The sequence below is a fragment of the Meles meles genome, chromosome 1 (genome assembly GCF_922984935.1).
Source record: "Meles meles chromosome 1, mMelMel3.1 paternal haplotype, whole genome shotgun sequence".
Taxonomy (NCBI): domain Eukaryota; kingdom Metazoa; phylum Chordata; class Mammalia; order Carnivora; family Mustelidae; genus Meles; species Meles meles.
The window spans coordinates 96,100,517-96,126,303 of NC_060066.1; the positions used below are offsets into that span (position 1 = coordinate 96,100,517).

At 41.8% G+C, this 25,787-nt stretch overlaps 1 protein-coding gene across 2 annotated transcripts in view; it reads left to right on the plus strand.

Moving 5' to 3' along the window:
• The window catches only part of PLAG1 (PLAG1 zinc finger), a 46,891-nt gene that overhangs the window by 9,158 nt on the left and 11,946 nt on the right, over positions 1 to 25,787 (plus strand). For both annotated transcript variants that reach the window (XM_046018169.1, XM_046018178.1), the window contains exon 2: positions 24,615 to 24,718. The gene's annotated coding sequence lies outside the window, so the exon portion shown is untranslated. The remainder of the gene's footprint in view (positions 1 to 24,614; positions 24,719 to 25,787) is intronic.

Consider the following 25,787-nt stretch of genomic DNA (forward strand, 5'->3'; position numbering starts at 1 on the left):
CAGTGACTGTTAAGTCTGTCTGGTCTAATATATCATTTAAGGCCAATGTTAACTTATTGGTTTTCTGTCTGGATTATCTTTCCATTGGTGTTAGTGAGGTATTAAAGTCCCTTATTGTTGTATGGCTGTTTATTTCTTCCTTTATGTCTGTTAATATTTGTTTTATATATTTAAGTGCTCCTATTTGGGGTGCATAAATATTTACAAATGCTGTATCTTCTTGTTCAAATGAACAACCCAACTTTACACCTCAAGGAGCTAGAAAAAGAACAAATAAAGCTCATAGCTAATAGAAGGAAGGAAATAACATATATTAAAGCAGAAATAAATAGAAATTAAAAGGACAATAGGAAAGATCAGTGAAACTAAGAGCTGATTCTTTGAAAAGATAAAATTGACAAACCATTAGCTAGACTCACCAAGAAAAAAGAGAGAGGACTCAGAATGAGAAGTGAAAAAAGAAGATGTTAAAACTGATACTGCAGAAATAGAAAGGATGATGAGAGACTACCATGAACAATAATATACCAACAAATTGAATAACAGAAAAAACAGATAAATTCCTAGAAACATACAATCTACCAAAACTGTTTCATGATGAAATAGAAAATCTGAACAGACCCATTACTAACAGACCAATTACTCGTGTGGGGATTGAGTCACTAATCAAAAATTTTCCAGTGAACAAAAGTCCAGGACCAGATGGCTCTACTGATAATTCTACCAACATTAAAAGAAGAATTAATACTAATCTTTCTCAAACTCTTCCAGAAAATAGAAGAGGAGAGAATTCTTCCAAATTCACCATATGAAGCCAGCATTACCCTGCTACCAAAACCAAATAAGTTGTCACAAGAAAAGAAAATTACAGGTTAATATCTTTGATGAACATGATATAAAAATCTCCAACAAAATGTTAGCAAACTGAATTCAATAATACATTAAAAAAATCATACTGTGTTCAAGTAGGATTTATTCCAGGGATGTAAGAATGGCTCAATATCCACACATCAGTCAAAATAATAACCACATTAACAAAATGAGGTATAAAAGTCATATGATCATCTCAATAGATGCAGAAGAGCATTTGAAAAAATTCAATATCCATTTATGATAAAAACTCTCAATGCAGTGGGTATAGAGGTACTGTGCTTCAATATAATAAAAGCTATATAGGACAAGCCCATAGCATCATACTTAATGGTGAAAAGCTGAAAACTTTACCTCTAACATCAAGAACAAGACAAGGATTCCTGTTCTTGCTGCTTTTATACAATATTGTATTGAAAGTTTTAGCCAGAGAAATAGGCAAAAAAAAAAAAAAAAAAAAAAGAGAGAGAGAGAGAGAGAAATAAAAGGCATCTAAATTGGAAAGGAAGAAATGAAACTGCCCACTATTTGGTGATGATATGATATTATATATGTGGAAACCCTTAAAGACTCTGTCAAAAAACTGTTAAATTTAATAACCTAATTCAATGAAGTCGTAGGATACAAAATCAATGACAGAAATCCGTTGCATTTCTGTATGCTAATAATGAACTATCAAAAAAAAAAAATTGCCATTTACAATTGCACCAAAAAGAATACCTCGGAATAAATTTAACCAGGGAAGTGAAAGACGTGTATATTGAAAGCTAGAAAACGTGAAAGAAATTGAAGATATAAATAAATAGAAAGATACTCCATGCTCATGGATTAGTAAAGTTAATATTCAAATGTCCATACTGCCCAAGTAACCTACATATTTAGTGCAGTCCCTTTGAAAATTTCAGTGGCATTTCTCACAAATGGAACAAACAATCCTAAAATTTGTATGGAACCACAAAAGACATGAGATACCTGAAACAGTCTTGAGAAGGACAAAGCTGGAGGCATCACATTCCCTGATTGCAAGCTATATTACAAAGCTGTAGTAATAAAAACAGTATGGTGTTTGCATAAAAACAGACACATAGATCAGTGGAACAGAATAGAGAGCCGTGAAATAAACCCACACATATATAGCCAATTAATTTATGATGGAGGAGCCAAGAATATACAATGAGGAAAACACACTCTCTTCAGTAAATGGTACTAGAAAATTGGACAGCCACGTGCACAAGAATGAAACTGGACCACTACCTTCTACCACACACAAAGATTAACTAAAAATTGGTTAAAGAATTGAATGTAAGACCTGAAACCAGGTTTAGAAGAAAACAGGCAGTAAGTTCCTTGACATAGGTCTTTGGTGATGATTTTTAAAATCTGACACCAAAAGCCATGCACACACACAAATAAACAAGTGGGACTACATCAAACTAAAAAGCTTATGCACAGCAAGAAAACCATCAACAAAATGAAAAACAACCTACTGAATGGGAGGAGATATTTACAAATGATTTATCTGGTAAGAGACTAATGTCCAAAATACATAAATTCATACAACTCAGTTGCAAAAAACAAACTGTTCAAGTAAAAAATCGGTAAAAGGTCTGAGTAGACATTTTTTCAAAGAAGACATACAAATGGCCAACAGACACATGAAAAGATGCTCAACATCATTCATCATCAGAGAAATGCAAATCAAAACTACCATGAGATAATCACCTCACACCTGTTGGGTCTCAATTTCAAAAAGCCTAGAAATCACAAGTGTTGGCAAGGCTGTGGAGAAAAGAGAAGCCTGTGCACTATTGGTACAAATATTAATTGGTACAGATGCTGTGGGAAATAGTGTGGAGGTTCCTCAAAAAATTAAAAATAGAACTATGATATGATCCAGCAATTCCACTTTTGGGTATTTATCCAAAGGAAATGAAAACACTAACTTTGAAAGGATATGTATACCCCCATATTCATCACAGCATTATTTGTAATAATCAGCGTATGGGAACAACTTAAGTTCCCGTGGATGGATGCATAGATAAAATGTGGCATTTATGTATAATATTGTATGTATTATATAGTATTATAAAATTTTATATTATATATAATGGAATATTATTCAGCTATAGAAAAGAATGAAATCTCACCATTTGTGACAATGTGGATGGACTTTGATGCTATTACGCTAAGTGAAGTAAGACTGAGAAAGACAAATACTGTATGATCTTTTTATATGTTAAATTAATATCTTAAAACAAAAATAAAACCAAGCTCATACATACAGAGAACAGATTGGTAGTTGCCAGAGGCAGAGGGTGGGAGAAATAGGTGAACTGTTTTTGTTTTTAGTTTAAATAAATTGCGGGGAAGAAAACCCACAAAATAACAACAAAATGGGTGTATGTGTGTATACACACACACACTTGAGATACAGTTGCTCTGCTTAAACACTGAGTATGATGTGGTGCTTAAATTTAATCCTACTCAGTTTACCTTTTATCAGTGCAGGAAGAGGAAGAGAAAGCAGTTTGTTTTCAGAAAAGTGCAATTGATCACTTTCAGCGACCGACTCATGAGAGCTTTTCTAAAATGCAGGATACCTCTGCCAGAATTAAAAGGAATTTCTTGATTAAAACCAAAATCCCCGTGCGTCTAAGAAGTGTTTTCATAATCAGATTCCAGGCACACTTGGGAGGCTGCACTGGCCATTCAGGCATTCTGCCGTCAGTCTGGATTTCCTTCTCAGTGCTGCCACCCTGTGTATGGCAGTGCCTCTGTACTGTATGCACTCCTTTTCCGTGCTTTGTGTCAAGCCCTGACGTCCAAAACCACTTCTGAAAAATAAGTACACATATTACTATAGATTTTAAAGATCTTTTCATATACCCTGCTTCTGTGTCTGAGGCTGTACTAAATCTAGATTTTTGAAGTTATGCGGTTCAGAAGGATGCTGTTCAGCTGCCAAAAAATGAAATTTGGGAATTTTTAAAGGTAAACACCTTTATCATCGGCTTTATCAGTTACTTCACTAAAATAAGATGGAATTGTACGAGTGTTTTTCAGAGAGCTTGAAACTGATCAAATACGAAAGCGGAGGTTTTGATCCTTTAAAGATGAGAGCTATTAGAAGCTTTTTTTTTTTTTTTTTTTTTTTTTTAGCCGAGGTTTAGTGAAACGTTCTTCCCGGTAAAAGCAAAACCAAAATGAGCACAAAAAGAGACTGTTTCTATTTAAAAGAAAAAGAAACTTAACTGGATTGGTTAAAGTATTCCCCGAATCATTAGCCAACATGACTTTTAAATTATATCACCCAAAATATTTTGAGTATTAATGCCATGCATCTGTTATAAAGGACTTTGGCTGGATAGCAGCCTTTGCTCTTACCTGTATTCTCTCATTTCATTCTTACCACAGTCTTGTGAGATAGAAAGTGCAGGCGTTATGTGTATTCAAGGAGCAATCATTATTTCAGAAAGTGGAATTCTGTGACTTTGTATCAGTAAGTCTTTAGGATGGGCAGGCCATGTAAGCTAGTTACTGATACATTAATTTGCTAGCATAAGCCTAAATTATATCCAGATTGGAATTTTTGTATTTATTTAAAAAAATAATTTGCAAAAATAAAATTTTCAGTCATAAAGTTGACACTAACTCAAGTTAGAACATGTTACATGTCCACTTATTTTTTTTTTAAAGATTTTATTTATTTCTCAGAGAGAGAGATTGAGAGCACAAGCAGGGAGATCGGCAGGCAGAGGCAGAGGGAGAAGCAGACTTCCTGCTGAGCAGGGTGCCTAATTCAGAACTCGATTCCAGGACTCTGGGATTATGACCGGAGCCAAAGGCAGATGCTTAACCAAGCAACTGAGCCACCTAGGCATCCCTGTCTACTTATTTTTAAGCCATGTATTAGGAATTGGGGGGAAATTATAAATTTGCTAAGTTTAAGGAGATTTTTAAAAGTGTAAACCTAAACATTGTTTTATAGGATTTAATGATCTCAGTAAGAATAGTTTTGTCAGTTTTTGCTTCAAAATACATTTACAGCAAAACCATTTCCGCTCAGAATGAGTGTCTCTTTTTGAATGGTTTTCATTCAGTAAACAATATAATTCTTTTTATGACAAAAGAAAATAGTGTTTAGTTAATTTCAGATATTAGGCTTCTGAGGGAAATGTCACTGATGATCTTAGCATTCAGGAGAATTGAAAGAATTTAATGCAGTATACAGTATCATCCCAAGTTCTCCAAAATTCCAAGTTAAGTTCCAGATCCAAATTTAGAGGATTTAGAGACATACCCCACATTGACTGTGCGTGTTTTTTACTTTGGCCAGTCCCTGAAAGCTTTTCTCTCATACCTGTCTGCATCTTGTCCAGTGAGTCCCATCGCAAACCATCTTCTTTTTGAAGTTTCTTTATTCTCCAAATGGGAGCCAGAAGTAGGAAGAGTATATCCTGCCCCTCGTGGGGTACTTATTTGCCTTCTATCTCTTCCTTGTCTTTCTTCTATGCCTTGTGGATGATAGGTTGGTATATGAATGAGGACACAAAGCAGCATATCTTAAAATGCAAAACGAATGGTACGGTAAACATGACAGGTGTTCCAGGGAGGGAGAGGGGGAACTTGGGGTGGGCTTTGAACATGTGTGAGCTAAGAATGGGCAGAAAGAAGGGAGGACCTTCAGGTGACATGAATGGTTGTAGAGGTGAGCAGGCAGAAATGTACTTATTGTCCTCGGCCACCAGGAATACGAGTCTGACCCAAAGGGAGGGTTTGTTGGGGGCAGCACAAGGTGAGAATAGAAAGGTATGCTGAGGCCTGATTCTGAACAGCCTTGATTGCCAGCCCAAGGAGTTTGCGCTCCACGCTGTAGAAGGCACTCTAGCTTTTTGAACAGAGGAGGATGAGTTAGGAAAGTAAAGTCGACTCAGAATCCAGAATAAATGGAGCCCATGGGTGTGAGACGAGAGTTACAGAAATATTACTATAATCCAGATCTGAAGTGGTGGTCCACTGCCGTGCATATAACTCCAGTCCTTATCACCGCTAGTCCCTTCCTCACTGGCAAGTTCTTGACATACATTTTCAAGGCCCTCTTTTTTTTTTTTTTAAGATTTTACTTATTTATTTGACAGAGATCACAAGTAGAAAGAGAGGCAGGCAGAGAGAGGAAGGGAAGCAGGTTCCCTGCTGAGCAGAGAGCCCTATGCGGGACTCGATCCCAGGACCCTGGGATCATGACCTGAGCCGAAGGCAGAGGCTTTAACCCACTGAGCCACCTAGGTGCCCCTCAAGGGCCTCTTTTGACCTGGTTGTCTGAACAGAAGGCTGGCATCTCAAACTCTCAGCATCCCTAAAACTAGCAGTTCAGACTTAAGAAATTTTATTAATGACCCTACCATTCCTTCAGGCCCCTGGGCACAAAGCCAGCCTGTCTACATTCACTTGGAATTTCTGATGTGGGTCTAGTACTTCCATTCTAGAGACATGAAACAGAGGAGACATATAGAGGAAGAAGTAGTTTGATAGCAGTAGGTTATTCTTTCCACAGTGGAGGTGGTCCTAGAGCAGCATTTTGGGAGGGGTGACCCTTCTGGGCATGTGGCACATGCTGGGCTCTCACCTGGAACTAGAGTCTAGGGTGTCAGGGGTGAACAGAATGATGGCAGGTGAGACTGGAAAGGGAGACTGGGACCAGGATATATCAGATCATGAAGGATTTTCATGCTGTCGGGAATGAGAACCACCTTCACCCCTGACCCCTGAGATTCACAGTTGGGTCTTCAGTGATACAGAGCCAGTCTTTTAGTGTATCTCTTCTTCCTTCCTTCCTTTGGTCAGTCCTCTCCTCACTGATTCGCAGCCCTCACCCCCTTGTTCCCCCACCCTGCCCAGTCCACAGAGAAGACAGGAGCCATCAACACAGCCCCCTGCCCGGCTCCTCTTTTCCTCTTGCTCTTCCAGAATAGTGACCTACCTCCTGTGGGTTGGACAAACTTCAGAGGAGCCTAAGGAGTCTGTCTAGGGGAGGCTGGGCCTCATGGCCTTGGGAGGCATGCATCTGTTGGTTGGAGCCAACTGGGTTACTCCTCACCCCTCCCATTCTGGTATTTCCCATCTCTTCCTGTCCACCTGCAAATATGCTTCAGTCTTCCTCCATCAGAAACAAAATACTGTAGACCTTTGCCTTCATTCCCCCAACTGCGCATCTTCTCTTTCTTCCCATCAGTGCCAAGCTCCCTGAAAGGGTGGTCTCAGTCCAGTCTGTTTCCTTCATCCCTTTCTGTTTATCCGATCCTGCCCCACTCTTTGCAGTCTGTGTTCAAAGAGAACATCCATCAATAGCCCATCGGTAATAGCATCTTTCAATTGTATTCACTCTGGAGTTTTCTGCACGACTTGATAGGCTTCTGAAATCTCCCTCCGCTCCCACTCTTCTGGCCCTGCTGCTCCTGCTCTGACACCTCTTACGGACTTCCCTTCAAGGGTGCCCATTCTTCCAACATTTGGCCGTTTCCTAGGGTTTCTGTGTCCTCCTCTTCCCTCAGTATATACCCCTCCTGAGCACCGACTTCCACTCTCCACCATACCTGTGTCTGGCAGCTTTGTGCTAAGAAAGCCTCAGTCTCTACCCCCCTCCTGGGCCCCCGTGCCTGTTTTTCTGTTTACACAAACATTTCCATGTCTGTGTACAGGTCACTTTATCTCACATCTCTTACTCCATGAGAAGACATGACAGAGGGCCTCCCCTGGGCCAGACACTAAGCCAGACTGAATGAAGGAGACAGTGGACAGAATTCTCTCAGCTTGTGGCAGGGGGTATGAAGGAAATAAGGAATATAGGGATGAAGAGTTGGGGACCTGGGGGAGAAGGGACCCTTAGAGACAGTGATTAGGGAGGACATGTTGATGAGGGAACTTTTGTGTAGAGGCCTAACTGATGAGAACAAACAAGCCAGGAAGAGCCTGGGAGGGGCTGTTCCAGAGAGGACCCTGATGGAGGGGGAGCCCAGCCAGGCAGAGGCAGCAAGGTAGGGGATGAGGCTAGAGAGCCACTGTATAGGACCATCACATACCCTCTTTGGGGACAGCTGGCCCACACTCTGCTTAGAACTCTGGAGCACCACATGGGTTGCCCTTTGCCAGCTGTCTCCCACCTCGGGCCTCATCCTCATTCATGACCGCCCTTTCCTTGTAGACAGAAAGCCTGGGGTGTGGTGGTCACCCCTTCCCTCGTGTCCTTGAGAGTGCAGCTCCCTGGGACCAGTGACATCCCCCCCTCCAGCTTACACCTTCCTCACCTCCTTAATACCTCTCCCTGCTCAACCTGAGCCCTCCCCACAACAGGCAGAAAGGCCATTCCTTGCCCTCGACAAGCCTTGCAGTGGGGTATGGAGCCAAGTACACACACCCCAAAGAAAGACAGACAGACATGCTTATGGTGGGAGAGGACACAACGTACCCAGAGTCCCAGAGAGAGAGACTCAGAGATGCACAGACTGAACACAGAGTGGGGAGAAGAGACCTGTGTATACACAGGGATGCTATGTCTATGTATAGATGTGTGAGGTATTTTTCACACTTAAGGGAGGAAAGAGAGAGGGCAGCACCCTCAGCTCATACCCAGAGAGGGGAGAGATACAGAAACTCTGTGTCTGTCTTGCCCCAGACTTGGGGACACCAATAACTGGATGAAGGGGAGAGAGTGGCACACATCCAGAAAGTAAAAGAAGGTGGAAGGAGTGGAGACAGAGAGACAGATTCCAGGATGGGTGGGAGGGTGGAGACATACTCATACAAGCATGGGATGTGGACACTGACCTTGGGGGGACAGGAGAGATACACACACTTTCAGAAGGTGGGAGAGAGAGTTACACTCCTACCAGTATATGAAGGGAGATAATTTGTACACACATACCCAGAAGGTTGTGAGAGGCACAGTCCCACTAGGCACACTCATACTGGGATGGGGAGGGGAAGATACCCTCATGCCCAGAAGGTGCTAGACAGGCATCCAGAAAGTAGGAGGGAAATCCCCCAGAAGCAGAGGAGAGACACCACATATACATACCTCCAGTAGGAGAGAGAAACAGACTCCCAGAGACCAGAGAAGGACACGCGCACACGCGCACACACACACCCCCTTAGGGATGCACAAATACACATACCCAGAGTGAGGGAGAGGAGTGGGCACACATGCCAGGGGAGGGGAAAGAGATCTATATATCCCGAACTGGGAAAGGAGAACAACAGAGAAATTCAGAAGAGAGTTGACACACTTGTGCACACACATGCATGTGTGCTCACACACCCACAGGTACCCATAAAGGAAGCCACATATACACAAACCAGGAGGGCAGAGAGGCCAACATGCAGAAGAGGGAGGGGGGTCTGCACATGGGTGGTACACAGGGCAGTGCAAGGAGACAGGACTGGGGAGACACACAGCTCACCCACACTATTGGTGTTTGCACGACCACACCAGAGACTCAGGATTGGGAAGTACTCACTGTGTCTCTCAGTCCTGGGGAGTAATGTGTTCTGAGATCTGCATTGGGTTTTCCCAGAGGGTTAATCCGTAAATGAGCATGATCACCTGACTGCTGAGGGTACCCTAAGCTCCAGTCTGTCACACATCTCCAGAAAGGTCACACCTTATTCCTTTCCCTCCAATTAAAATACTAAAAAGGTACAGGACATTCTTATAGACATTTTTTTTTTCAGAGTGTAACATACCTATTAATCACAGCCATTGTAGAACTCCCTTTTTAAGAGTCCCGCCATCTTCAGTAGACTTCAGGATTGTTTGGTTCAGCCCGTACCATACGTGGTTACCTGAAGCACCACCTGGAATCCACCATGCCCTTGGCTCCTTCAAGTCCTTCAGCTTGGGATTCTCTTTTCCCACTTCTCATTAGACAGTGTCCTTTCAGACCTGACTCAGTGGTTCTTCTGTGCCCCCAGAGTCCTATGTTAGTGTTTGTGTTCTAGTCCCTAGCACACAGCTTGCCCTGACTTTCAGTCAGGGATATCCTTCCCCTACTCATAAAGCTAGGTCTTACTTCTCTAGAAAGCTTCATACAGCAAGCACTTGGCAAGTTTTGTGAGGCTTGAGCTGTTGTAACATTTAGAAGTGGAGTCTTGGGTCCCATGTTCTCACCTAACCCAGAGCTCTTGGGGGTTGCCACCCCCTACGCCGACCTGTTTACACTGTTCCTTGTCCCCCCATAGGAAGTCAGGCACTCCAAACTTCAGGACTGCTTGCTTCCTTGGAATCAGCCTGAGAGGGCTAGGGGCAAGGGAGCCTGTATCTGCTTTCCCTGGCTGCTGGCAATGACTCTGGGCCTCCTCGCGACTGTCACTCCCTTCACCCATTCCTAGACTTTGAAGCCGGACCTCATAATGGCTGTTCCACCGCCCCACTACCAGCCACCCCCCACCCCCATCACCTCTCTCCCTGTACATGCTCACCCCTGGACTGCTATGGCCTCATGGCAGGAGCCCCCCGGCAGGCTGGTTAGCTACATGGGGAATGCAGTAGCAGCCAGGCGGCCCTGCTATAGACCTGGTGAATTGGGAAGGTAGCTCACTTGGAGCAACAGTAACCCCTGACACTAGGAAGTGCTTACTCTGTGCTTGATGTCCAGCACACTTGTACCTAGGGACTTTTTTAATGCCCGAAACAACTCCGTAAGATATGTACTGTGCTTATCCCTCATACACAGAGGAAGATAGTGAGGCTCAGAGAAGTGAAGTAAGTATTAAATGAGATGATGCATGAACAAAATTCTCAGCATAATACTTGGTTCATGTAAGTGCTCAAATGGCTTTTGTTGTCTAAGCAACCTTGTCCACTCTCTTCTATGACTTTCAAGCTAATAATGATGACAATGATAATAGTTCTTATAGAACTAGGATCTTAATAATCTAATAATCATTAATAGACTAATATAAATCTATTAAGTAATTAATATTTTCCTTTTATATTCTAGTATTTAACAAAATAAAAATAATATTTTATGTTCTAATGATTAATTCTGATATATTAATAGTTAATAGTCCGAGATTCTTATTAGAATCTATAGTAGACATTAGGTAAGTGCCTCAGGTTCACTGAGCAAATTGGGTCTATCAGATATGCCCTACCTACTGTCTGTTTCCTTACCACAAACCTATTCCTTTCTTTACTTGGCTACAGGGAAGCTCTTCTCTCCTGCCCAAGGCTTACTATCTCTTCTTGTCCCATGGAATATGGAAATGTGTATGCTGCATTGACTATTTTTCTTCAGCCAATAGACTATGTTCAAGGCTGTCCAGACCAAAGCAGCTTGAAGCCCTCACTTGACTCTCCCACTGTGTCTGGACTTCCTCTTTCTTCCTCAGACGGTCACATCTTTGCCTCCTTTCCCAGATCTTGCCAACCTGGCTTCCGTGCACGTGCACGCACATACACACCTGGCCAATAAATGCCTTCCCCTGGTGCCTGGTCTGTCTGCTCCATGACCCTTCCCCATTGGTGTGCCATTGCCTTCGTGAGCCCCCATATTCATCCACCCCCCCCAGCCTGACATAGTTCTCTGATCCTGCTAGACCAATCTATTCTCCACCCTTGTGAGAGTTAGTTACCCACTCATTGTATAAATGAGTACTTGAAAGCCTAAATGTTAAAAACCCTTTCCCAGAATACTTAGTTCTAAAAAAGTAATTTATATGATTGAAAGGCCGTGACTACTAAAGATAGTTGTTTCCGTGTTCCTTTCACTTGCAAGTACAGAGAACTACTTGGCTTCCGTAGAGTAGCATCCATCAGTGGATTGGCCTGTAACCTTTGTAGCAGGGTTAGGGCTTCAGAAATTGTCACGTGCATTCCTTAGTTCACACAAGTTGTGTCATAAACTATGTGTAAATAATTTCTGACTTTGTCACTGTCCACCAGTTTTTATTGAGTACCCATGGTTTGTAATATGCCACATATAGTGGTTATGTGTAGTTCTGCCTTGAGAGATTTTTAAAGAACTTTTTATTTTAGAATATTTCAGAGAAACATGAAAGCACAGAGTCCTAGAAGGATCTTCATATACCTGTAACCAGTTTCAGTCATTATCACCTTAGTAGCCATTCGTATTTTGGCTGTTCCCCTACCCATGTGCATCTTTTCTGCAGATGATGCAAGATTATTTCTTGTCATTACATATTTTTGGTATGTATTTCTAAAGCATACAGACCCTTTCTAGAGATATAATCACAATATGAAATATGATCATCACATCTCAAAAACAAGAATGTCTTAGTATCACCTAATATTTAGTTAATGTTCAAATATCTACAATTGTCTCAGTGGTTTTTTTTTGGTTTTTTGTTTTTGTTTTTGTTTTTTTTTTCTTAAAGATTTTATTTATTTATTTGACAGAGAGAGAGATCACAAGTAGGCAGAGAGGCAGGCAGAGAGAGCGGAGGAAGCAGGCTCCCCGTGGAGCAGAGAGCCCGATGTGGGGCTCGATCCCAGGACCCCGAGACCACGACCCGAGCCGAAGGCAGCGGCCCAATCCACTGAGCCACCCAGGCGCCCTGTCTCAGTGTTTTTAACAGTTTGTGGGACCTGTAAGGCTGTATCTACAGGTAGTTGATAATATCTCTTAAATCTTTTCTGATCTACTGGTTATCCCTTCTCTTTGTTCCCCCTTAAAATTTGTTTAAGAACTGGGGTCTTTTGGGGTGCCTGGGTGGCTCAGTCGGCTAAGCAAGAAGTAACACTTTTTGGTTTGGTTTAGAGTTTCCCACGAGTCTGTTTCTTGCTGGTTGAATCCTGTAAAGTTGTTTGACAGGCTTCTGTGGCCCCTCATTTGACGGGAGATTCACATTCTGCCCTTACCTCCAAACTTTTTGGAGTCTCCTAGAAAGAAAAGTTGGAAAGATTGAATTTTTTGAAAAATAAATACTGAGTTAAGTACCATAAGCAAGAAGAATAACATCATTATGTATGTAGTAAATATAGATATATGATATTATATTTCTGCTATAATAGTAAAAGTTCATATAATCAAAACTATGTTAAATACAAATAGGCATTTATTTTTCTTTCAAGTGCTTAGGTAAGGAACTAGAGACCATCATGCCAAGTGAAATAAGTCAGAAAAAGACAGTTATATGATTTCACTTATATGTGGAATTTAAGAAACAAAACAAAGGATCATTGGGGAGGGGAGGGAAAAGTGAAATTAGACAAAATCAGAGAGGGAGACAAATCATAAGACACTCAACTGTGGGGAACAAATAGGGTTGCTGGAAGGGAGATGGGTGTGGGGCTGGGTGATGGACATTAAGGAGGGTACATGAAGTAGTGAGCACTGGGTGTTATATGCAACTGATGAATTACTGACTTCTACCTCTGAAACTAATAATGCACTATATATTAACAGAATTTAAAAATTAAATTTTTAAAAATAAACTACCTAGGTAATACTTTTGTAAACCGAATTGAGATCTTTGTTTTGTGTCCTGCTTTTTGAAAAACTAACATTGTGTTAATGTTGTTTCCCATGTACTTTTTTTTTTTTTAAGATTTTATTTATTTATTTGATGGAGAGAGAGACAGCGAGAAAGGGAACACAAGCAGGGGAAGTGGGAGAGGGAGAAGCAGGCTTCCTGCTGAGCAGGGAACACGATGTGGGGCTCCATCCCAGGACCCTGGGACCATGGCCTGAGCTAAAGGTAGACACTTAACCACTGAGCCACCCAGGTGTCCCTCCCCTGTACTTTTATGTTACTTCTACTTATTCTTTAAAAGCCAGACTATTTGTGAATGAGCGTCACAATGTATTTAGACTTCTCCCGTCATTGGCTGTGTAGCTTATTTCTGGTCTTTACATAAGCAGTGATGAATGGCCTGGTGCATAAATCTTTATGTACATCTTGGCTTCTTTGCAGCAGATAAATTTTTATGTGTGAAATGAATGGAGAAAATGGTAAGTGCTTCCTCTGGCTTGGTAGTTGTGTGGCCACTTTGACCCTTGGGAGGACTTGAGTCACTAGGCTTACATGGGTGTGCCCATTTCCTTAACCCTCCCCGATGTGGGACACGACCACTTAAAGAACCCTTGCTGCTTGCTGTCTATGCTTTTTGATTTTTCCTGCACATATTTCTCTTTCATGTTTTCCCTTCTGAGTTGTCCCCTCCTGCTGCCATCATTACATTTGCCCTTGACACCTGAGGCTGCTCATTTCGCTGCGCCAGAACTCTCAGCCTCCTTCTTCCTGAGAGATTGGCACTAAATGAAGGAGGGCACACAGTGCTGCGTTGTCAGAAAGTGCATGAAGTGTGTGGATTTATAACCTCTGGTTCAGCTGTTCAGACCCTTGTTCCTCCTTTCTGTTTTTTTTCTCGCTATGTCAGATCATTGATGTTGCAGGACAAGTGAAAGATGGCTGTAGAGTCACACTCCCAAGTTCATGTTATGGCGATGGGAAAACACTCACCTGCCACATCCTGAACTACTCAGAATTTTCAAAGAAAATCAATTAAGGAAGTAATTATTCACATTGCCTAATTCCTTAAAAAAAAAAAAAAAGGGATTCAAATTGACACCTCTTTTGGTACCTTTGAGTATTAACCAGGTGGATGTCAGTTGAGAAATCTAAAAATTAGGAAGGGTCAACTATCACAATCGAAGATTCTCTGACACTATCATACCACTAAAAGTATGTATTTTTGCATTCTGCTTTCCAGAGTGTCGTCGTCGCTTCAGCCTGCTCACCTCTGTGCATCTGAACCCCAGAGTGAGCCCTGTCAGCCACAGCTTGTGTCCTTCCACTCCACTTTGCCATGCTCTGCTGGACCTGGTGGTCTCACACTATTAACACTCTCAGCCTCTCCTTTTCCCTTGGCATGTCTTCATGTGCTCTCCGCCTCCCCAGCTTGCTCTTGCTAGTGCTCCAAAATATTCCATTGCATCAACTGCCCTCTTTCCCACCTCACTACTCCCAGTCCTGGAAGAATCCTTGCTTTTTCTTTCCTTGGGCTTCCAAGTGCCTGGAACAGCCACATCACCAGATGCTTTAGAAACAGCATGTGTAGGGGCGCCTGGGTGGCTCAGATCATTAAACATCTGCCTTCAGCTTAGGTCATCATCTCCAGGTCCTGGGATCGAGCCCCATGTCAGGCTTCCAGCTCAGCGAGGAGTCTGTTTCTCCCTCTCCCTCTGGTGCTCCCCCTGCTTGTGCTCTCGAGCTCTCACCCTCTCGCTCTCTCGCTCTCTCTCTCTCTTTCTCAAATGAATAAATAAAGTTTTCAAAAGAAAGAAAGAAAGAAACAAACAAACAACATGTGTAAAGTGGTCCTAAAATGACAGCTTGAGTGCACGGCCTGTCGTGATTTGGTCCCAGGTCACACCCTCTGGCTCCCTTCGCATTTACACCCCCACAGAACCAACCTGAAGTTCCTCAGGCTCATCAGTCTGGGCTTCATATGCCTGCCCTGACTTATGCCATTTCCTCTGGTGGAATGTTCTTACCTCCTTTGCCCACTTGACCAGTGCAAGTTCACCCTTGAAAATTGTGCTCAGATGTCCTCTCCTGTATGAGGCAATGTTCATTTTTGTCTTCTCTGTCCTCTGCCTGTGTGTTTACGGTCTTTGGTCAGCATCCGCACACAGCCTGTCCTCCTGTACCTGTTCTTGTGTGCTGGGTCCCGTCCCTGCTAATCCATTATCCTTTCTCCACCTGACCTGTTAGCATGTAAACATGCCAAGCCTCTGCCGTCTTAAGAACAAACACAGGGACAGAACTCTTTTCTGTACCTTCCCCTTCAGTGGATACCATTTCTCCAAAGAGCTTCGAGCCTCAGATTTCTCCCATGGCACTCCTTCCTCAACCTCAGCATTCCATGCTGGTTCCTCTGTCCCCTGACATAGTTCTTTCCAGGATTACAGTTTTTTGCTTTCCAGACATTTTGCTTCAGACATTTTGCTTTGCATGTCTCCAAAGCAAAAGGGAATAGAATTTAGTTCTTACCGTGACCACTGTCTCCATGAAATTCTCTTTTCCTTTTGCTTTTCTGACAGTACAGCGACATGGTTTTTTCCTCCCCTGTTCCATGGCCTGCCTTCTCCCCTTACACTGGCCCATCTGTTCTGTCCATTCTGCAAGTGGTAGGGTTCCTCCTTTTGCCCCCCTCCACACTCCTTTCCCTAAACACCTGTGTGTCATGTGCAGTCTTGGTCCTATGTCACGGCCACTGTGCCCTCTCATCCTTCCCCTGCTCTTCAAAGCCTGTGCCAGTTCTCCCTTTTCTGTTAAAGACACTGCCAGGGTCTTTGTGTTACTGGTTCCTCAGCATTTAGTAAAACTTGAGTGCCACTGGCTGTGGCTTGTGCTTTGCATGTGATAGCAGATGCCATATATCCCTCGTAGCAACCTCTAGGGTTTAATGATCTCCCTTTTGAGCTGAAGAAGCCCAGTCTGCAAAAGGGTAAATCATTTTTTATCCACAGCATCGCAGCTGGTCCGCTTGGCCCCCGTAACCCCCACACAAGATTGCCTCCACAGGCACAAGTGAATCTGACATCGCCCACAAAAGTGCTTTTTTCCTTGGTGCTCAGCTTCCTTCAGCCTCCTGGTCCCTCTCTCAGCCTTTACTCAGCACTAGCTACTGTCGGCTCCAGGCAAGGAAGAAATAACTGCACCTGCCCTCGTCCTTGCTCCACAAACTGGGGCTGCACACCATTCCCAGCACCCCGCCACAGGTCCATTGCTTCTCTCTCTCCACTCACCATTCACTTGGCTCTTCCCTCCAAACTTTCACCCTCAAAGCTTTAATGAATCTTTTATCTCTAGGAATTCCCATTATTATTAATCTACACTATTTGGGGGCATTTTCTACCTTCCATTTTGTTACCAGTAATTATAAATATTCTTTTGCTGCATCTTCCCTTCTAAATTACACGCTTCTTGGTGGTGGGACCGGTGACTGATTCATCTTTTTGTTTTCCATGATAGTTGAATTAAATAACGGAGAGCTATTCATCCAAAACTTTAGTCTTAGAGCCCATTCATTCCAAGAGCCTCTGTGCAGGTAGGGAGACCCTAATGATATATTGAGGAAGACGAACTTGCTAGACATGACCACAAGATGGCACAGTGACTACAGTGTCCTGGTATCTGTTGAGGTTGGGCCAAGAGAAGAAAGAGAACAAGGTGTTCTTGATTGCTGGGTACTCAAGGGAAATCCAAGAGAATTTTCAAATTTAAAGTATTCAGTCAATTCCTAATTATTCACAATGATAGTCAAGTAGGTTGGGCAGCTGTTTTCTTCCCCAGATTCATTCGGCCAATAGAATGAAAACCTTCCCTCCCTCCCTCCCTCTCTTCTCTTCCTCGTCCTATTCCTTCAAAAAATATTTGAGGGCTTCCGTCTGCATCCACTGTTCTAGATATTAGGGACACAGAAATGGACAGTAAAAAGCAAGATCACTGCTGTGATGGAACTGATTCTAGAATCTTCGCTGAGATTTAGTGGACGATATTAGAGACAGAACCAAGAGTTTCCTTGCTGTTTTTTTGGTTTTGGGTTTTTGGTTTTTTTTGTTACTCCTGAGGTCACTTTTCCCCTTCATGCCCAGCACAGATTGATCTATAGCTTTGTGTTATTCAAATAAGTTTCAGTTTAAAATGCAGAAGAAGCACCAGTCAGTGTATTACTATGACCAATTTTGTTTGAGCCATGATTTTCTGTGGCCTTCTATCTTATTAAGGTATCCCATTTAATCAAGAATTGACTGTGTTCTCTTTGCAGTTAGAGATACTGAGGCTCAGAAAGGTCAAAACATGCATATTGCATAGGAAAGTATGTGGAAAAATACATACTCAGGTCTCTGTATCTTTCATTACCTCATGATCAAGATCAATGCCAGTCAGTTTCTTCAAAACAAAAGAACTCAAGCAAGTGTCTGTATCATGGCAGGTACCTATAGGCAAATTTGACATAAATTGTGTTGCCAAAGGTAAAGTTTGCCAAGGTGGACTCAGTGTAAATTTATTTAGTTGAAATTGCGTCTAGTGTGTAGAAACATTTATTCTGCAAGGGGAAAGCAAGAGTGTGAAAGTAACACAAGATGATCATTTGGAGATCTCAGAAATCACACACTGCTTGTTTTAAAACTGAGAGAAGTGCTATCTACTAAAGCAACCTCCTTTGTGGTGTGTTGTAGTTGAGCACTGATTTTTTCCCCAGTATTGGATCTCCATCACCTCCCTGTGCCTTCCCTCTGTACCTAATCCCTCCGCCAGCCTGGCTCTGCAAGATGGGATTCATTTTCACACTCTTCTTGCCACTGCTTGCTTCAGTTTCAGGATGAGGGTAGGGGATTAATCTGAGATGGTATGTGAAAGAGACACTCCCATGTTGTAGAAGTCAGTGTGGAATTTGAGGTGTACTTGTCGAGTGCTTCGATGGAGTACGTTTTTTCCCCTAATACATAGCTGTTTTCTCTGATTTTTAGTAATCTTAATATTTTTGGAGACACAATATAATATTTTCCCGCAGTTAAGCCACAGGAAGGGGTCAGTCCATCCCTGGGTGGTCATAATCACATATTACCAAATTACTGTTCAGTTCAACACACAAAATGACACAAAATGACATGGATAGGTTTTGTTTTAGCTGTGATTTGGTATTATCTATGACTCTGACCACCATAAAATTTACATTACACACACCACCTGTGTCACAGAGATGAGAAAATCAAAGGTACACTACTCACCAAGCATCACTCTTAATATTCACATAGCATCACACATGCGTGCATTCTTCTTACATGGAGTATTGCCATTGTTTGTCCTTCAAAGATTCTATTGGCTGTGATTCTATAGGAGCCTGTGCCAGGAAAAAAAAATCCAAGCCCCTTACTTTTAAGTGCACATCAGGCCATTTGGGGCTGGCACTTACTTCTGAGTAACACACTGAGTATAATAGCTTTGCATTTTGAACCCTCAGAACTATGCCAGAAATTGGACATACATGACCCCCATTTACTTTTCACGACAAGGTAAGTATCTTTTCCTGTCTTGCAGAGGAAAATGCCAAACAGAGATTAAATTGTCCAAAGTTGCACTTACAGTAAGGCTCAGGAGGGATTCAGACACTTTTCTGATTCCCAAAAGGCAAGCCCGTTGCCTCTACACACTGTTCCCTGTAGGGCTCGAGGCTCTGATTTGGTGAAAGTGTTTGTGGGGTGAGGCCCTCTCCTAAGTCCGAGTCATAAAGGAGCAGTGTAAAGACAGTTGCCAGAACTGTACCCATTAGGATTATGGATGGGCAGCCTTTCTGTAATACATGTCCCTCTCAGAGTGGGCCAGGGGAGCAAGTGGGGGTGAGTCCTGCAATTGAGAATGGGCTGCACCAGGTCCAGGTTAAGCGTCAAGAAAGAGGACCCTGAGGCCTCACAGTGACAGATTTAAACCCCCTTTTGTTAATTACCTGTCAGCAAACACTGCAAAGGCCTAAGTGAGTTTAGAGTTCCAGGTCAGATTTTGTTGAAAAAAATGTTACCCTAAATAAAAACTGAAAGAATCCCCACTTAATTCTGTTTCAGAAAGCAAGAAAAGCACACAAAGATTGGTTGTTTTCCGAATTATCTCAAAACATGGCTGGGGATGGGAGTGGAGGGAGCAAATTGTACAGGTACCTACATTTAAGATAATTTGTAAATTATCAGTACAGTAGCCCTTGGTAAAAGGACTTACATAAGGCTCCTCCACCCATCGCAAGTCTCTTAGCTCCAGTCTGTCTGTCTTTCGCTCTGGCTCCAAAAATAACAAATCACCTCAAGTTACCCAGACCCACTCCAGTTTCTGACTCCCTCTACCTGAATACCTGCCCAAGGTTGGCTAGTACTTGTTCCTTTGTTATCTTGGCTGGAGCATAACTTTGTTTATTTATTTTTTTTTTAATTAATCAAAGGCAGGCCTACCAATTAGCAAGGCACTTCTTTCTAAGGCTACCGCTAATTAACATATTTAAAAGGTCTATACAGAGGCTGCATTGAGTTGCTTCAGTGGGTCCTTCCTTTGGTATTTGATAAATGGAACTTATCCCAGTACTATGTATTATTTGTGGGTCTCAGTTCCAGCTAGTGTGTATTCCTGGAGCCTTTAAATCATCTAGCACGATGTGCCAGTCTATAAAGCGACAGGTGAACTGCACTGGCTTCCTCCACGGGCAACAGCTGAGAATGTGACTTTAAACACTGCCTAGACATAGCCTTTCTAGTGAGGACTTAATGTGACTCTTACAATTAAGCCAAGATTCCTCTTTTTCTCCACACACTCCCCCCCGCCCCGCCCCCGGATTGGGAAAGAAAGATTTTCGTCATTTTGAGTCATTGCCCTTATAAAGGATTTTAGTTTATCAGTTCACAGAAAGTGGTTTGGGTTTTGGTTTTGGTTTTTTTGTTTTTTGTCTTTTGTTTTTTGGCATACTTCAGTAAATTCATTTGAAGATATTTTTGTCATCCTCATTAATTTTGTTTCTCTCAATATGAAAACGTGGGCTTTTTTTCTATCCTCATTTAGGTACAATTGATACTTAATAAACTGCACACAATTAAAGGTTATAATTTGCAAAGTTGTGACATATGTCCACACCCCTAAAACCTTCACCACAACCAACATAGTGAACATAACCATCATTCCCAGAAGTTTACTCATGTCCTTTGGTGAGCTTTCCTTCCCAATCCCCCCTCCTGTTCCCAGATAACCACTGAGCTGCTCCCTGTCACTGTAGATCAGTTTGCATTTCCTAGAATTCTATATAAATGTAATCAGCTAATATTTACTTTTTCTGTCTGACTTCTTTCAGCATAATTATTTCAAGGTCCCTCCATGTTGCTGTGTGTGTGAGTAGTTCATTCCTTTTTACTGCAAGTTAGCAAAGTCCATTACATGAATCTACTACAACTTGTTTACCCATTCACCTATAGATTGGCATTTGGGTTGTGTCTGATTTTTTTACTATTACAAATGAAGCTGGCATGAATGTTCATGTACAAGCCTTTGTGTAGATATGTGTGTTCATATCTCCTAGGTAAAAACGTAGGTGTGAAATGGCTGTGTCATATGGTAGACACATGTTTAACGTTTTAAGAAACTGCCCGACTTCTGAAAAATGATGTAATTATTGTTACCTTTCTTGCCAGTGGTAGGAGTTCCATTTGCTATACATCCTCACCAGTGCTTGATCCAGTCAGGTGGTTAGTGTTTTTCATTTTAGTCTTTCTAGGAGGTAGATAGCGGTATTTCACTGTGGTATTCATTTGCATTTCTGTAATGACTTGTGATGTTGAACATCTTTTAATGTGCTTATTTGCCATCTGTGTATCTTCGTTGCCAAAATGTCTGTTCAGGTATTTTCCCATTTTTCCGTTGGGTTGTTTTCTTACTGTTGAGTTTTGGAAGTCTTAATATATTGTAGGTATAAGTTCTTTATCAAATCTATGCTTCTATGCTTTGCAAAGATTTCCTTCCAGTGGCTTGTCTTTTCATTTTTTTTAAATGTGGTGCTTTGTAGAGCAATTTTGGATTTTGATGAAATCCACTTTATCAGTTTGTTGTTTTATGAGTGTGCTTTCAGTGTTGTAGCCAGGGAATTTTTGACTAACTGGATGTCACAAGATTTTTGTCTGTTTTCTTCTAGAATTTTTATAGTTTCAGGTTTTACATTTGTGTCTCTGATCCATTTGGAGTTAAGTATTGTTTATTTTGTGAGGTAGGGATTCAAGTTTTTTTGTTGTTGTTGTTAATGGATAACAAACTTTTATAGCACCATTATTTGAGAAACCACTCTTTTTGGTGAAATATTTTTTAATGTAAAAATAGGACATTTGTAAAATACAGAAAAATATAAAGACTACATCATGCTAATCTTTAAAAATAACTTACCTAGATACATTTAAGGGTATTGTAGGTATAGTTCTAATTGTGTATTTTACAAAATTGGAGTGATGGTATATTCTGTCTTGCTTTTTAAAATTTTACCATTTTATCAGTGTTTTCCTGTGATTTAATAGTCTTTAAATGCAAGGTTTTTAATGGCTACGTAGTTATTCTGTCTTAGACGTATACTTTACCCCTTTTATTAGACATTACCATTTTTATTCTTAAAACGTACTTTGAACATGCTTATACTTAAATCTTTGTTTCCCACCTTCCTTTCTTTCTTTCCATTTAGAAATTTACCAGATCAACATATCAGCATACATGAACATTTAAAGGTCTTTGATTACGTATTTCCACAGTGTAGTCCAGAACATTTTAATGATTTACACTCCCACCAACAACTACTAACAAACTTTAATTCTTATGGCAAATTTTGTTTTTTTTTGAAAGCATCAGGGATGCTCCGGGATACCCTCTCTTGTTCTCCACAGTGTCTTTCTAACATTCACTTTGGCCAAGTGCCTTGCTCCCCCTCATTCTCCTCATATGACCCATCTACTTGGCAATGTCAGGGTTAAGCAAACTCCTTGCATCTCTTGCCTCTTTTACGAAAACGTTTATGGGGTTGAATATACATTTCTCCCAGCTCAGTAAAGAAGCCCCTCTTCGCATCTGAGATGAAAAGTTCTCCCTTTTCTCAGGCTCCCATTGTGTCCAGTCTCCCAGAATGCTCCATTTCTCTTCCCTGCCTCTTTACCCTCACTAAGCACAGAAGCTGTCCCAGGTCTTCCCCCCTTGGCATCCTGAGTTGCCCCTCAGCTACCAGCCTGTCTTTTTCTTCTCTTCCAGTGCAAAGCTCTTTGGAAGAAAGCATCCTTTTGTTGGAAGTCACTTCCTTCTTGCTCAACTGGCAATTCACATGGGAGTGTTTTTCCCTCCTCCTCCTTCCCCATTCTTTCCCTCCCTCCCACCCCACCCCATAGTCTTTTTTGCTGAAGTGTGTTGTCTTCGTGCCTAAGTGGTGAGCTCTAGGCAAGAATTTCAGGATAGTTGTAGAACTCATCGTAGCTTTGTCTTTTTGTGGGGCTCACCATCTTCTTCTTCCTTCTCTTTGAAGCTCTGTCTCTGCCCATCCCCTCTTTAAATTAGAGTGGCTATCACTAGACCACCATGACTTAACCATTAACTTGGTTTGAGTCTGTCAGTGTAGGAGTGAGTTGTACAGCCCTATCTACCTTTTTTGCATCTCCTTAGTCACTGTGGTCAGGCACTTAAGGACCTGTCCAGTTTCCTCTAGGAAGTACCCATTTGTGCTGCTTTTCAGCTCTCTGCTTTAGATACTCCAGCACCCAGTTTCTGTTTCTCATTTGAATAAGCACACCCTATACCTTCTTCCCTCCCCTCACCGCCCCCCTTCCACCCCCCCCACCCCCCCCATCACTGCCCTAAGTGCTTGTTGTCAGTACTTCAGAATTGCCCCACTTCTTGTCATTAGTATGTGAGTGTATAACATCCCGGCCACTTGGGATTCAGTGCACTTTTCTCATTTGAATCTTTACAATGTCTATAAACCACGCTGCACTCCAGCCAGAGCATCATCTTAGAATCTGTAATAATCTGTGGTGCTTGTCTCTGGGTTCTTCTGGCTAACTGTCATGCCCCCCACACACTCTCATGTCCCCTTTCCTTTAATGTACTTTCTTCAAGGTAAAAATCACCAAAACTCCATTGTATTCTTTTCCTTTTCTGACCTTCTGAGGTCTTGTTTATACCATAATATTGTTTTTTATTGTTGCTTTGTCCTTCTAATACTGCCTTATAAGGGCAACTTTTAATTAACAGGCATATTGCTTCACTTGGCATAAGGTGTCTATGCCATGGCTACAGCTGTCTTGAAGACTCCTAGAGAAGAGGGGTCATGCCTGTTTGCATCCCAGTAATTTCAGATTGGTACCGTACATAATAGGTGTTGGTAATATTTATTACATCGGTGTCAGCTACTTATGTTAATGGAGCAGGAGCCACATACAGTGGAGCGTTGACTCTGGTCTGGAGAAATGAAGTAGACGACTTCTGCAGAGACCTCCCAGCAATCCCTTTTCTCTCTTGCTCTACTACCCCTGGTAGTAGGTCTTCCTTACTTGTACCAACAGAACGAAGCTGTGAATAATCCAAAACCTTGAGTACTTTCGGGGTACATGTTGTTTCTTTGAGTGTTGCTGAAGATGGTCTTGCCACCTGTGAATTCACTTTAAAATGAATAGTAGTCTCATTGTAAAGACACACTCAGGAGCTGAGCAATTGTCTTTCTCCTTTCTCTGCCTCTACTCTGGGACATTTCTGGTTTGCGCCCTTGCCTGAGAACACATGACCTGAGGGAATCGAGGGAATTGGAGAGGGTTTCTCCAAGCTGTTGTTTAGAACAAGATCTACGCCTCAAAAGGTTTTTCCAAAAACTGTTATAGAGAAACTGTTAGAGATGTGTTTCAAATGTAAATGAGGGAAATAAGCAGCAATTTTGAGGAATGACAGTAAACGGAGTAATATTTGAATAAAAATATGAACAATCTAGATAACTTGTAATTTGATGGGGAGATATTTAAATCTAGGGATATTGATTTATTTACTTTTCACTTTTCAGTGTACTGTAAATATTGTATGTGTTTCACATTTGTTTCTAACAGGAACTGAGCTAGATTTTCCGATAAAATATAAAAATATGATAATGAATAAAAACCAATTTGGCTCATATGCCATTAACCAGATTGGCTCGCACTTTTGGAATTTCAAACTAATTCTTCTTTTCTTTTTAGGTTGCCTCTTGGTGCTGCATTGGCCGTATTTGGCACCCAGAATGCTTCATTCTGTGATGGTCTATTAATAAGGTTACCGTGTAGAGTTTGGAGCAGGGCCTCAGGTAGGTGGCTTTTATCATTATATGGCATGACTTTCAAAGTGATCCATTATTTCAATTTCAGAATAATTTAAGATACTGTATTAAAAGCTTTGAAAAGCATGCCACATAATAAGCATGCCACTTACTATTTTAAGGTCTATCAATATGGATTGTGTTCAGCAGGACTTTATTAATAGTTACAGTCTAATGGAGATTGAAAGACTGGCAGTGAGCAGTCTTCCTTACTTTGTGCACAAAATGCATAGCTGCCATTAAAGCTTATTTGTTCATGTTCCCCAAATAGCCCACAGATGAACTTTTAAGCTCATCTTTCTCCTCTTGCTCAGAGTGATAGACTATCCCATGTTACCACTATGTCTTCTTCCTGTCTACTGAGAGGGATCTGATGAACTCTGGGCAGGTGGGGAAGGCTGCTCCCTCTGCTTGCTGGGATGGGGCAGATGCTAGAGTAAGGAACTCCATGGGGCAAGAGCAGTTTGCTAGCCTAGTTGGGAAGAGGATACACCCCAGCATCTGGGCTTCCCAGCCTGTCGGTTCAGCTCAGTGGCACAGAATTGATAGGGATACTTGGAAGTCCAGGCGCCTGTGGATGTGGGACCAGGTAAGTCTGTCAGCAGGACCTCACACACAGGATCAAGGTTTAGAGGCCAGGACCCTCAGCCCTAGGGAAGTAAGAATGGTATGAATAAAGATGACTATGCCAAGTGTCAAAGGATAGGCTCAAGGTTATAAACTCCACCGAGGACAGGCAGGGGGTGGGTCCTGGGGAAAGGAGGACACAGCCTGAGAGCCAGGCAGGGTCCCATACTGTTCATGAACAGTTTTACAGTCAAACAGAATGTACATAAACTAATCTGGCTAAAATTCCTAATCACAGTATTCTCTGAAAATTAAGCGTTAAAAATCTAGTTAGCATAAATTTTTAGTCATTTGCATATTCGTGTAGTCAATTTTTTAAAGATGTTAATGGTTTTTCAGTGTTGCAGATTATGGGCTTTTTTCTTTTTCCTTTTCTACTTCATTGTTGTTTTTGAAATACTTTTTGATGAAATTGTTTTAGCAGCTCGAA